A 12,988-nucleotide genomic window follows, 5' to 3' on the forward strand; every position below is an offset into this window, starting at 1 on the left:
TTAAATGAGTTTTTTTTCACCAATGTGGAAATCTCAGTTTTAAGGCATTAAAAACCTGGCCTGGGATTGAATCGGCTGCTACAATTATTCTCGTCCAGGGCTTTGCGAAACGGTTCCGTTTGCTCTTTTCTGCGGGTTCTGCCGTGATAGTGTCTCGATCTTTAAATAAGTTCACAATTAATTTGGAAGAAGGACCGCTTCTGATAGGGTTGGCTTATCAAAATGTCTTCTGCTGCAAATCCATCTGTGCTTGCTTAATTGATTTTTTTGTTGTGGTGGTGGTTCTTTGGGTAAAAAACTAAAAGGTGATGGGAAGAGAGCTGCAAGTATAGATGGTGAAATAAGTCTCCATAGAATTCTCTTAAAAAAAGGATAGGACTCAGTTTCTTTGAAAGTCAAGTTGCTTTAAAAGACTTGCCCAAAAGCTTCCTGATCTATTCCCGCCCCCAAATGCTTTTATGCAATAGTTTTTTTTCTGCCTCCTAAGTAAAAGTGGAAGTTATATAGTGTGCAATTGAGAGTAAGTATGCACATTGGGATTTTAGTAATTAATGTGTGTGATGCAGGCTAAATATATCCTTATGGTATTTGGTTAGGCACCTTAATTGTTTCCACATGCAATCTATGGTTGTGGATACTTAGTGAATCCTTTCCCCTGTATTCCCAAAGGCAGGTTGTATTGAGCGTGCAATTTAGAGTTCTCACCTGCAATTGTTGAAACTTTGAAGGGGTTGGTAAAATGTTTCTGAATACGTCAGTTTTATTGCTCCCTGCAAATATTACATATTTTTTACAAGACTTTCCACTGGCAAAAGATTACGACTTGCTGAAGGCTCAGATGATGATTAGTATTTCTTTTAGCAATAAAGTTTTTTTTTAAAAAAATTAACATATACTTATTTTTAAAGCCTAATGCTATTGGCATACTGAATAGATGGCAGTATAGGATAAATATAACTTTTATATGTACTGGGAAACCCAAAAAAGTTGTTAGACTTGCTTTATTGCGTTATTTGCTTCATTGTGGTCGGGAACCAAACCCATAATACCTGTGGCAGAAGCCTGTTGTCATTCTTCCATGTTGTGCTTGCCTTTATTAATAGGCTTCGGCCATCATTCCTCTACTTACAACCGTTCATTCAGTGAATGTTTGAAGTTACAGCACTAACAGAGAAAACTGACTTATGGGCCATTTTTCTCGAGGTGCAGCGTCCTCATGGTGAAGGGATCAAAATTTGTACGCTTGGCAACTGGCTCACATTTATGACAGCTGCATTGTCCTGGGGGTCCTGATCACTTTTTGTGACCTTCTGACAACCGAAGGAGGAAACCGAAGTAACAACCGTGTTACTTACATAACAACTGCAGCGATTTACTTAACTGTCTTACTTAGCGTGGAAATCTGGGGTTAAATAGCAGGTTTTTGTTTTTTTGTTTTTAAAATAAATTTTATTGAATAAACATTAAAAACAATTGAACAGAGCGCGACTTTCTTGGCCATCATTTTGGCCATACAAGCTATAGTATAGAGATACACATAACAGTTAATGTCCTTTTTCTCTTATGTTATTAGTATAGTGCTAACTGTGTATTATTTCTGTTTGCATTTATGTACATTCATATACAATTATATACATATTTACAACTATCTTTTATGCTCGTGGATTTTTTTTCTGCCTCTTTTTTTATATCCGTCACCATCTATTGATTTCTTGCTCTTTGATCCCTTCTCATCTACTTCAAGTCAGTCCTGATTCTTGGTGACTACGTGGGACAAGTCCCAGCAGTTCTCTTGACAACGTTTTTCAGCTGTTTGTTGCCTTGGTAGGAAGATTGAGAGAGAAGGACTGACCCAAAGTGACCCAGCTGGTTTCAGGCTATATGGTAGCAGGACTACAGGATAATTGGTGGTCTCCTTGTCTCTAATTTACTGCTTTTAACCCCTGCACCAAAGAGGCTCTTTTTCATTGATTAACTCTAGTTTTCTAGCCCTTCCCGTGCCTTCTTACTTTATTCTTTAATCTTTGGTTTTTCGTGCACAAACAACAGCTTTCTAAAGATTTGAAGGTGATTCAATAGAACAGGAATATGCAGTCTGATGCCTTCCAGATATTTAGGACCAAAAGTACCATTAAGATCCAGAGCAGGCATAGTTTGTGGCAGTTTATGCATCTTGTAATAATCCTACCGTTTCTTCCTCTACATCTCCTTTTCTGGTGAAAAAAAGTGACTATTTTTTTTTTGAAACAGTACTGAAAATTCAAAACTTATTTGACCAGAAACTAAAGTGGAACAGGATGCAACATTTGCATTCTGCAGGTTGGCACTCTTGCCCTGAAGTAAAGAGACAGCTGTAGCATCACTATAACTGCCTTTCCTTCTTTTTATTTATACTTGTGCACTACAAGATTTGTTTCTGGTAACTGTTTCCTGTTTCCTTCTTTCCCTTCACTTTCTGGCTTTTCAAATAGCCTTCTTCTGTATCTGAACTTTATTTTTTTACCAGCCGTTCTGCCGTGGCTATGTTTCTATTCCTCTCTTTTCCGCGAGCTATCCCATTCACAGCCCTTCAACATTTCTCCCGTTTTCTGTAGAGCAGACCTAAAAGAATTCAAACAAGTTATTAAGTGGATGAAATAAGGCAGAATAGCTGCAAAAAGTAACCTCCGGTGGGGCAGTAGAGAAAAAACATTGCAGAGGTTGAAATTTCACTGGAGAGGCAATGGAGATATGATTGAGACCCAGGAAACTGGATTTGAATACAAGAATTAAAATCGATAAGAGCAAAAATCCTGAACGGTCATTGACATTTAGATTGGATTGCACCCAGCTTGACATATGGGATACCTGAATTCTCTGCCCCCCTTTCCCCCCCCCCCACTGATCTCGTTTCTCCAATTAATTCCTACTCTCCTTGCAACGTGCTGTTAGTATGACCTTCATGGAAAAAAAGGACAATCAAGTTATAGGTTTCACCCCTTTAGTTGGAGGTGAGTGGATTATTAATCTAGAGCTGTTTGTAGCCTTCCGAGAGCAGAGTGGTCTGCCAAGAAAATGCATTGACTCAGGCAGGTGAATTGAGGCAGATGAATTCATTTCTATTTTACAAACTGGTGTTTCTCCATCTCAGCAACTTTCTAACGTGTAGTGCACACATCTGAAAGTTGCCACAGTCAAGATGCACTAGATTTTTTTTCAGTACAGCGCATGGGCTGTGAAATCCAGAATTTTCAGCCAATTCTCTGGCTCTTCTGGAACATGACCAAATTGGGGGGGGGGGAACTTGTAGGGAAAAGCAACTTAAAAGTTACTAGTCCCTCTAAAGGACAGGTACACTCTTCTGCTGGTGCTATGACAACCAGGAAGAACCTGTACAGATAGCAAAAAATGGTTCCACAGGTTTTTCTGAAATATAAATGTCATTTTGGCATCAGCATTATTATTATATGGATAATCTGCAATTCAATACAAGCAGTGTTTGTTGCTGCTATTGTAAAATTAGGGTGTTCAGGTCTGATAAATTTAAAATGTCTAAATATCGAAGGAGTCCTGTTAAGTATTGCTCTGAAATGGAGGTGGCATTCAGCAGGTTCTGAGCAGTTCTGGAGAACCGGTAGCGGAAATTTTGAGTAGTTTGGAGAACTGGCAAATCCCACCTCTGACTGGCCCTGCCCCCATCTCTTCTCTGCCTCCCATTGAGTCGCAGCTGATTGGCTGGGTCTTCTTTGGTTGCCCAGCACAGGAGAATGGAGCTGGAAATCATAGTAAAATTTTTCGAATCCCACCACTGCTCTGAAAGCTCCAATCATGATTGGTGCAACAGCAGATTTTTCCCCCCTACAAGTGTTCAACTTTGATCTGCAAGTCCTGGTGCCATCGTCAGCCATTCAGTCCCGGCCAGCCCTTGGCCACACTCTACGGACCAGCACTTTCCATACCCCTCTGTCTCGCATTGCCTCCTTCCTGGTCCTTTCAGGAAATGACCCCCTGGTCATTTCAGTGTCCTCTTTTGTAGCAGGGGTGTCAAACTCAATTTCATTGAGGGCTGCATCTGGGTTTTGTTTGACCTGGGGTGTGTGTGTGTGTGTGTGTCAGGTGGGCATAGCCAGGGTTGGCATGGCCAGCTTGAGGTGACTCTGTTTTGGGCTATGACAGCCTCCTCCAGCCTTCTTCTGCCAGCGAAAAAAGAGCCCAGGAGGGCCGCATGCAACCTCCCGACTCGGATTTTGCTGGCAGAGGCGCTGCGAGCCAGTCCTTCACTGATTCTTCCAGGGCAGCCCCAGATCCAAGCACCCTGCAGGCTGGATCCAGCCCATGGGCCTTGAGTTTGACACCCCTGTTTTATAGTGTCCAGCCAGTGGGTGCTAGGGCAGAAATCCTTTTTTCCACTGAGTTCCATATTTTTCCTCCCAATTTCTTTTCCTCATCCTAGCATCATCCAGAAGGTCAACACCAAACAACCAGTCTTTCTTCCTTTTTGTGACCAAGTAATTGTGACCAAGGTGCCTTTCTTTTTGAATTTTAAAGTCCTGTAAAAATCTTAATCCGCTCATTTTCCAAAACTTTCTCAGCTGGTTTTCCCAATGGTTTTTGCTACATTCAAATCCCAATCTCTGGCAGTTATTATTTTCCTATAACAAAGAGTAGACAGCCTCATGTAGCTGAAAACAATATATTCAGGCTTCAAGAATCTCTTCCTCCTTGGCTTTCTTGTTCAGTGTAATGGGAGACATCGTCATAAACATTAAGGTTTAAGGGGGAGCCTGTTTCTGGCTGCTACAGTTCCTAATGATTAATGATGTCAGCAGAGATTCGTATGGGAAGAACTGTGTCTGACCCTAACAGGGCCTCCTTTTATATGGCATGTTGACATCAAGCATTTAAAGAGACAGGATGAGAATGCTGGTGGAACAAAAGACCAGATTTAACTATGCTTGCTTGTGCGTATATGGCGAACAAGTAGACTAGGAGCCATCTCTTTTGTTCTCTGTGGCTTTCATGCACGGAACAGGAGAAACATTGTCCCGGCGGCACCACTAGCCTCCTGAAAAAAAGATGGCAGGCTGGCAGCTAAGAAAAACACCCCAAAGTAAATTGAGAGTCCACCTAACCCAAAAGACCAGGATTCAGTCGGGATCTGTTGGATGCCGTGGCTAGCCAGCTCAAAGCAAATGTCCACTTGGGAATCCATAATGCCCCAAAATATAATATGGCAAAAGTGGATTTTTGGGGGGGGACCCAAGTCCTTCATTCATGGCTACAGGTTGACCTATAGGGAAGTCCAAACGGACCAGGATAAAAATCAAGGTGAGACCTCATGATGGCATCTTCATTCTTACTCCTAGATCCAGAGGTCTGTTTTTGTCATGGTTTTGATCAGATCTTGCAAAGAAAACCTGATGATAAATCTGAAACCACAACAATCTGGCTTTCCAGACAACCAGACAAAACACACCCTAATATGCTCAAGCCATTGTGACTGTAGTCCCAGGCCCTGCTGGAGTTAGCACTGCTGGTCTGTGACACTGTTGCAAGCATAGTGGTCGAGGCAGGAAGGAACGTGGCAGATGCCATCAGTTAAAGCAGAGCTGTCCAATTTGGGCAGCTTTAAGAAACAGACATTTTAGGCTCAATTATAATTGTAAATCAAGGACTACCTGTATCTATTGGACTGTCCATTGTATATTTGGATGCAAAGGAACCTATTGCCTGGGCTGTCCCAAAGGTGCATTTTCAAGAGGCAACTGGACTTTCTTGTTTTTCTTTGAAGACGTGTTGCTTCTCATCCAAGAAGCTTCTTCAGCTCTGGCTGGATTTGAATAGTGCAGGAGCATGAACGAATTTCCAGAAAAAATGCTCAGTTTAAGATGGAGGCACTACTCAGGTGCCCCTGAGGACACAGACAAACCTCCCAGCGGCCTCAATGACTCCCTAAAAGGATGCAAATGACCAGCTGTCTGCAAGGGATATAAACCCTTCCGCTCCTCCCCGATCCAGGCAGAGCTGAAGAAGCATCCTTGGATGAGAAGCGAAGCATCTTCAAGGAAAAACAAATTATCTTTTGAAAAAGCACTTTTGGGACAACCATGACCTGGAGGGCTGAGAATCTCCATAGACATATATTGCCTGGGCTCCTGATTGCTGCCCCTAACACTTTCCTGACCGGAGAATTCTAGGAGTTGAAGTCCACACCCTTCAGGTTGCCAAGGTTGAGAAACGCAGCTGTATGCGATGTCTAACTCATAGCCAGGCTTCAAGGAGTTATTTCCCTCTGCGGATACCAGAAATTTCAATGGAATTAATGACATTCATACTGAATGGTCTTCATGATCAAATGTTAGGATCTACAGTTGAATTTCAGAGAAGTGGGGCTTCCTTCATGGAGGGCTCTACAGAAATATAACTTTTTTTTGTAGATGTCACCATCCTGCCAAACGTGGATTAAACATTTCTTTGAAGGTGCCAGAGACCATCCGAGCCTTTAATATAGATAGGAAAAAGGAAAACGAGCCTCCATTTATTCCTTGCAGTGACAGTCGTACGGTGCTGGAGCAGAATAAGACTCAGAGCGTTAGAGGGATGACTCACTAAATGCATAAGTGGGTGACGACTGAGACCTCCCAATTACTCTGCTTGAGTTCAGTGGCTTATTTGTGCCCAGAGGGTGAATTCTGTGCTTTTCTGATGCAAGCATTTGGAAATAATTCTTGCAAGGAGGAGATAGTAAGGCTGGTATATGGAAGAGGCAGTTGTGCCTCATCTAAATTGGCCAAGCAACATTCATCAAACAACTTTCTCAGCAGGCCTTTGTGACACGTTTTGCTACGTTCTGAACCCCATGCCACAGAGGAGTTAATCAGTGGGTCTGAGACATCTCAGGTTTGTTTTTCAGATGTTCTTTGTCATTCCAGTTTTAGTCAGACTCCGCTTGCCACAGAAATCTAGTAAAAATGGATTAGAACACCTGACATTCCAGTTTCAGGCGGTAAAATACAGAAACGGCAGTGAATGTTCCATATGGGAAAAACAAGTGAATTGTTATTTGATAAAAGGCTTAATGGGGATGGGGCAGGGGGAATCTCTTCTTTTTCTTTGTAGGTTACAAATAGAATTCTTTATTGGCCAAGAGTGACTGGACTGGACTGGGGATTCGTCTTCAGTGCATAAGTTCTCAGTGTACACAAAAGATATAAGCGATAAATCATGATCATAGTTGTCATAAAAATACATTCATCATGAATCATAAAATACAACACTTAGTGATAGTCGTAGGATACTAAATAAGCAATCAACATAAATCATACTAGGATACTAAATAAACAATATAAATCATAAGATACAAGCAACAAAGTTACAGTCATAAGTAGAGGAAGGAGATAGGCGATAGGAAAAATAAGAATAATACAGCCTTACTAAACAGTTTAACGATATTGTGGAAATTAGTTGCTTAGTAGAGTGATGGCAAACTGTCCTTGTGTCTAGTTGTTCTGGTGTGCAGTGCCCTATAGCAGTGATGGCGAACCTTTTCTGCACTCAAACGAAGGTGGTGCTCAAACTGGAACATGCATGCATGCGCGTGGAGTGTGCATGCCAGAGCGCTAGAAAACCGAAGACCAGCTGGCCAGTGCGCACGTCTGTTTTTTGGCCCTTTGGGGCTGTTTTGGGGGGCATTTTGGGTCATTTTTAGCTGAAAATGTCCCTAAAATGACCTGAAAATGGTCCCAAAAATGGCCTGAAAACATCCCAAAAACAGTCCGGGAAATGGCCTATTTTTGGCTGGGTTTTTGGGCTGTATTCAGGCTGTTTTGGGGGGCATTTTCCAGTGCTGCGGCTCCCGCAAAGACTGGCACTCCGGCACCACCACCCGAAACCAGAAGCACAGCTGGCGACGGCATGCATGCCCACTGACAGGGCTCTGCGTGTCACAGGTTTGCCGTCATGGCCCTGTAGTGTCGTTTTGAGGATAGTAGTTGAAAAAATTTATGTCCCGGATGTGAGGGGTCTGTAGATATTTTCACAGCCCTCTTTCTGGCTCAGGAATAAACTTTGCATGCTCGTGTTAATGTAGTCCAGCAAATGTGCTCTACCCCGAGAAGATATGTGCTCTACCCCGAGAAGATATTTCCTTTGGTCCCAAGGTTGGGTAATGCTTGAGAGTTGTGGTAATATGCAAAACCCTGCTAGCGTCTTAATGCAGGGCAATTCCCAATTGTTGGCAAGACAAAAGTCTCATCACTTCATTTTCAATGTAGGTTTTCAAAGGAGCAGAAGTTATTTTGGATGACGACTGGCGTTTATCTTTTCTGATTGTTTCAGCTGCCAAATTAGAAGGGCCACTGTGTGCAAACGAACAGGAAAAGAGTCTATTTGGAGTTTTCAACATTTGGAAGGAACAACGGAAGGAAGCAAAACATCAGGACAAAGATAAAATACATTTAAAAAAAATAGTCATGAGGTCTAGTGAAGGAAGGCAACATCTGAGTCAGGGTTTTCAGTTCCACTGTGGATTTATACAAGTGGTGCAATTTTAGGGAGTTGGTTGGAAGACACCGTGGTTAGGATGATGACTAGACAAACTAGTTCAAATCGCCCTTGGCTTACAATCACAATAGAGCCCAAAATTTCTTGCCCCAGTTGTTAAGTTAATAACATGGTTGTTAAGTGAATCTGGCTCCCCTGCTTGTCGGAAGGTCTCAAAACATGACCTTGAAACACTGCAATTCAAAAGGGAATCATATGACTGTCGTGCCCCTGTTGGAATCTGATTCCGAGGGAGAGGTGGAACAGCTGACGGAGTGGGAATGTGGTTCCGGTGGCTGTGGAGGAAACTGGGGAAGGGCACAGTCTGGCTGGGCATTCAGAGGAAGACCCAGGCCCACCCCCTCTTCATCCTAAGGCATGCAGGGAGGAACAGATAAGGGAGCAACATGAGTTGTGCGGTTTATGGGGGAGGAAAGGGCCCTGATCCCCTTCATGGGCTGCAGCTGGGAAGACTGTTTAAAAGGGCAAACTGTGCATGGCAAAGTTGCTGGAAGCAAAGCATGAAATTATTCTGGTTTGTCAAGTCTTGTCTGAGTTCTGGCATCTTCCCAAGTGTGTGTATTTCGTTATCTTTTGACGTCTTCAATCCCTTATCCTTCCCTGTCTTGTTTATTGCTACAGTGTGGTTTGTGTTGGTTTTTATTTATAATTTATATGTACTTTGGGTTCGGACTGAATTTCTTCCCTTTAAAGGCTGTTCTTGGAAGAGTTTTTTCTCCAGCCGATGATAACTGGACATTGGGGGCCAAGTTGGAGGAATTAAAGGGACTTTACCTACTTTTGTGACTTTGTTGCTTTTGTGCCACGCCCCGGATCATCACACATGACCCTGGAACACTGCAACTGTCATAAATAGGAATCCCTTGCCAAGCGTCTGAATTTTGATCACGGGACCCTGGGGATTCTGCCACGGTCATAGGTGTGAGAAAAACAATCATGGGTCACTTTTTTTTCTGTGCCATTGTAACTTCAAACTGGCACTAAAAGAATGGTCGTATGTCGAGGACTACCTGTATACCAGGTGAGAAAAGTGAGAGTCCTGATTTGTGGAAGGTTTCCATACAGTGAACTGTGAGTCAATTTCCAAATAATTTCTTCAACGGAGAAAGCGAACACAAGCAGGATAGTCCTGAATCAAGTGGAAGCTAACTGAAAAAGGTGCAAAATGTACCGAAAGTATTGGAGTTTGGGGTGATTGTGCCAGACCAGTCAAACGTGGGTGTTTTAAGTGTTTTTTTTTTTTTTTGCCAAGCAAGGATCCAAATGGAACTGGTTTGTTCTGGGCTGAATGGCTGGAGGGGGCATGGAGGAAGGAACCAAGGACTGTGGTGAGGGGGGAGGAAGGAAGGGAGTGGGACATGGGCTGGTGGGATGCAGTGCACGAGAAGCTTCAGAGAGGATGGAGGGGCCAGAGTGCACCAGCCTTGCCTGATCACTCCACCCAGGTGTTGTTTTTCTCCCAAACCCAGAATAGAAGATAGTTTCAGGTCAGCCGAAAATGGTGTGGTGGAATTTCCAGGACAAAATGGTTTGTTCTGGGCATAAAACAAAGCGTTTCCCCTCTTCCAGGCTGATAGATATATTCCTGTATTTTTTTAAAACAAAAATTATAGAACTAAAATATCAAACAAAACACATACACAACACACAGAAAAGAAAAAAGAAAAAGGAAAAAAGAAAATGATTAAAAACTAACAATACTATCGACAGTTTATGGTTCCTTGTTTGTTATCAATATTGGTGATATATTTACAAATACATCTTATTGTGAATATATAATTACTACCTCTTTTACATTTTACGTTGTTTACTTTATTTTCTATTTTTGTTCTATCCAGTCATATCAGCATTCCCAGCTTCTATAATATTGTGATGTTTCTTTTTCCTTAAGTGCTAAGGTTAACTTATCCATCTCTGCACAGGCTGTTATCTTCTGAATAACCATTTCCTCTGTTGGAATATCTGCTTGTTTCCAACCCTGTGCAAAGGTTATTCTAGCTGCAGTAAGAATATGCAGTATTATATATTTGACTTTTTTAGAAATTTGTCTATTAAATATCCTCAATAGGAAGAATTCTGGTTTTAATTCAATTTGCTCTGCTGTTATTTCCTCTAACCATTTTTTTATTCTATGCCAGTAACTTTGGGCTTCAGTGCAGGACCACCACAAGTGAAAGAATGTTCCGTGTTTCTTTTTACATTTCCAGCAATTCGGATTCATGTTAGGAGACATTTTCGCTATTCTCGAGGGTGAGAGATGCCATCTATAAAACATTTTATAGGCATTTTCTTTATATGTTGCTGATTTTGTAATTTTATTATTCCTTGTCTAGACCTTTACCCATTTGAATAACGTAATGCTACGTCCTATGTTTCTGCTCCAAGCTATCATGTTGCCTTTGACTACTTCCTCTTCTAATTACATCTCTAATAAGTAATTATACAATGTAGTGGGTTTTTTTTTATCTGAACCTAATAGGATTTTATCTAATTGTTGTGCCTTAGTATAAATTCCAAAATTTTTCTTGTCCCGGCTATATCTATTTTGAATTTGCAAATAAGCCTACTTGTAGCCCTTGTTCTTGGAGATCTTGCCATGATTTTAAAGTTCCTTGCGCATCAAGAAGGTCTTTGTATTTTATCATTTTATTAAGATCTAGATTATTTGGATGTATCATCGCCTCCATCGTTGAGATCCAGATTGGGATTTTTAAATAATATTTGTTTTTATTTTGTTCCAATTAGCCAATAAGGAATCTCTAATTATATGTCTGTGGAAATACTTCTGCTTAATTTATCCAGTGTCCCATAAAAATGTGTGCCATCCCCTCTGTAAATCATGGCCTTCTAAAAATAAGATCCTTTTATTCGACAGATTTACCCACTCTTTCATATTCCTGTATTTTAAGGAAGGATGTGCACAGATCAGCCTTCCCAACTTGGTGCTCTGCAAGTCTATAATTTCCACCCTGCCCAACAGTGGTGGGAATAAATTTTTTTTACTACCAGTTCTGTGGGTGTGGCCTGGTGGGTGTGGCCAAGGAAGGATACTGTAAAATCCCCATTCCCTCCCCACCCCACTAACCTGCTTTCCAGCTCTATTCTCCTATGCAGGGCAACCAAAGAAGACCCAGCCGATCAGCTGGGACTCAATGGGAGGCAGAGAAGGGATGGGTTTGGCGGGGCCAGTCAGAGGTGGGATTTTCTGGTTCTCCAAACCACTCAAAATCTCTGCTACCGGTTCTTCAGAACTGGTCAGAACCTGCTGAATACCACCTCTGCTACCCAACCAACAGGATTGTCTTAAAAAAAGAGCTTGTGAGTTTTGCCCCACTTTACAGCTTTTCTTGCCACAGTTGTTAACTGAATCACTGTAGTTGTTCAGTTAGTAAGACGACTGTTAGTTGAATCTGCTTTCCACCCCATTGACTTCGCTTGTCAGAAGGTTGCAAAAAAGGACCCCTGGGGACACTGCAACCGTCATAAATATGAACCAGTTGCCAAGCATCACACAACTGTGAGGATGTTGCCATGGTCATAAGCCTGAAAAATGCTCATAGGTCACTTTTTTTCAGTGTCGGCGTAACTTTGAACGAGCGAGCTATTGTAAGTCAAGGATTAGCTTTTATATGGAAACTGCCAAGAGCCCAATCGATCCCATAACCATGGGATAATTTCAACTGTTGTAAATATGCAACACAATCATAAGGCACCTCTTTCAGCGCCATTGCAACTTCACACGGTCGCTAAATAAATCATTGTAAGTCAGAAACTACCTATACCATGAGCCAAATTTGGGTTGAATACGAGGCATTGAACACAACTTCCCAATTATGCAGGCCTTCTGTTTCCTCCTCCTGTCTGAAATGAAATCCCATTAAAAAGAATCTATTATGGGAATGCTTGAACAAGCCAAGGACTGCTTGTGTGAAATGTTGAGAGGTCCCTTAGAACTTTAAGACTTGTGGACTCCATTGGTATTTGGGCAGGGGAATCTTTGGAGCAGGGCTGTCCAACCTTGGCAACTTTAAGACTTGTGGATTTCAACGTCTAACGTTCAATGTTGCCAAGGTTGGGCACCCCTGCCTTAGAAGAATCCTTGAGTTCATGACCATTAATCTCATATTCCACCCCACCCCCAATGATACCAGGGCAGCTTCCTCCATTAGGATTTGCACATTTTTTTCAATAGACCTAAGTCAAGATTTTTAAAAATGCAAACTTTGCAACAACACACTCCATTTTTGTTTGTGAGAAACTGATTTCCCAAGTGACTCTTCGTCCTCTTCAGCAGAGTGGTTAAAAAGCAGCATGTTATTCAGAGAGAATTCATAGATATGTGCTCTGCGAGAATAATCTGTTTGTTTTTTGGCTGCACAAACAAGAACTTCCAGTAAGTTATAAAGCATCCCTTATCTTATGCTGCTTTTACATCAGCAGTCCTGCA

At 41.9% G+C, this 12,988-nt stretch overlaps 1 protein-coding gene across 2 annotated transcripts in view; it reads left to right on the top strand.

The window, feature by feature from the left end:
• MAN1C1 (mannosidase alpha class 1C member 1) overlaps window positions 1–12,988 on the top strand; it is a 174,755-nt gene that overhangs the window by 1,665 nt on the left and 160,102 nt on the right. The window lies entirely within an intron of this gene.

Source organism: Pseudonaja textilis, chromosome 10 (genome assembly GCF_049901715.1).
Source record: "Pseudonaja textilis isolate UNSWEBS1 chromosome 10, rPseTex1.2, whole genome shotgun sequence".
NCBI lineage: Eukaryota > Metazoa > Chordata > Lepidosauria > Squamata > Elapidae > Pseudonaja > Pseudonaja textilis.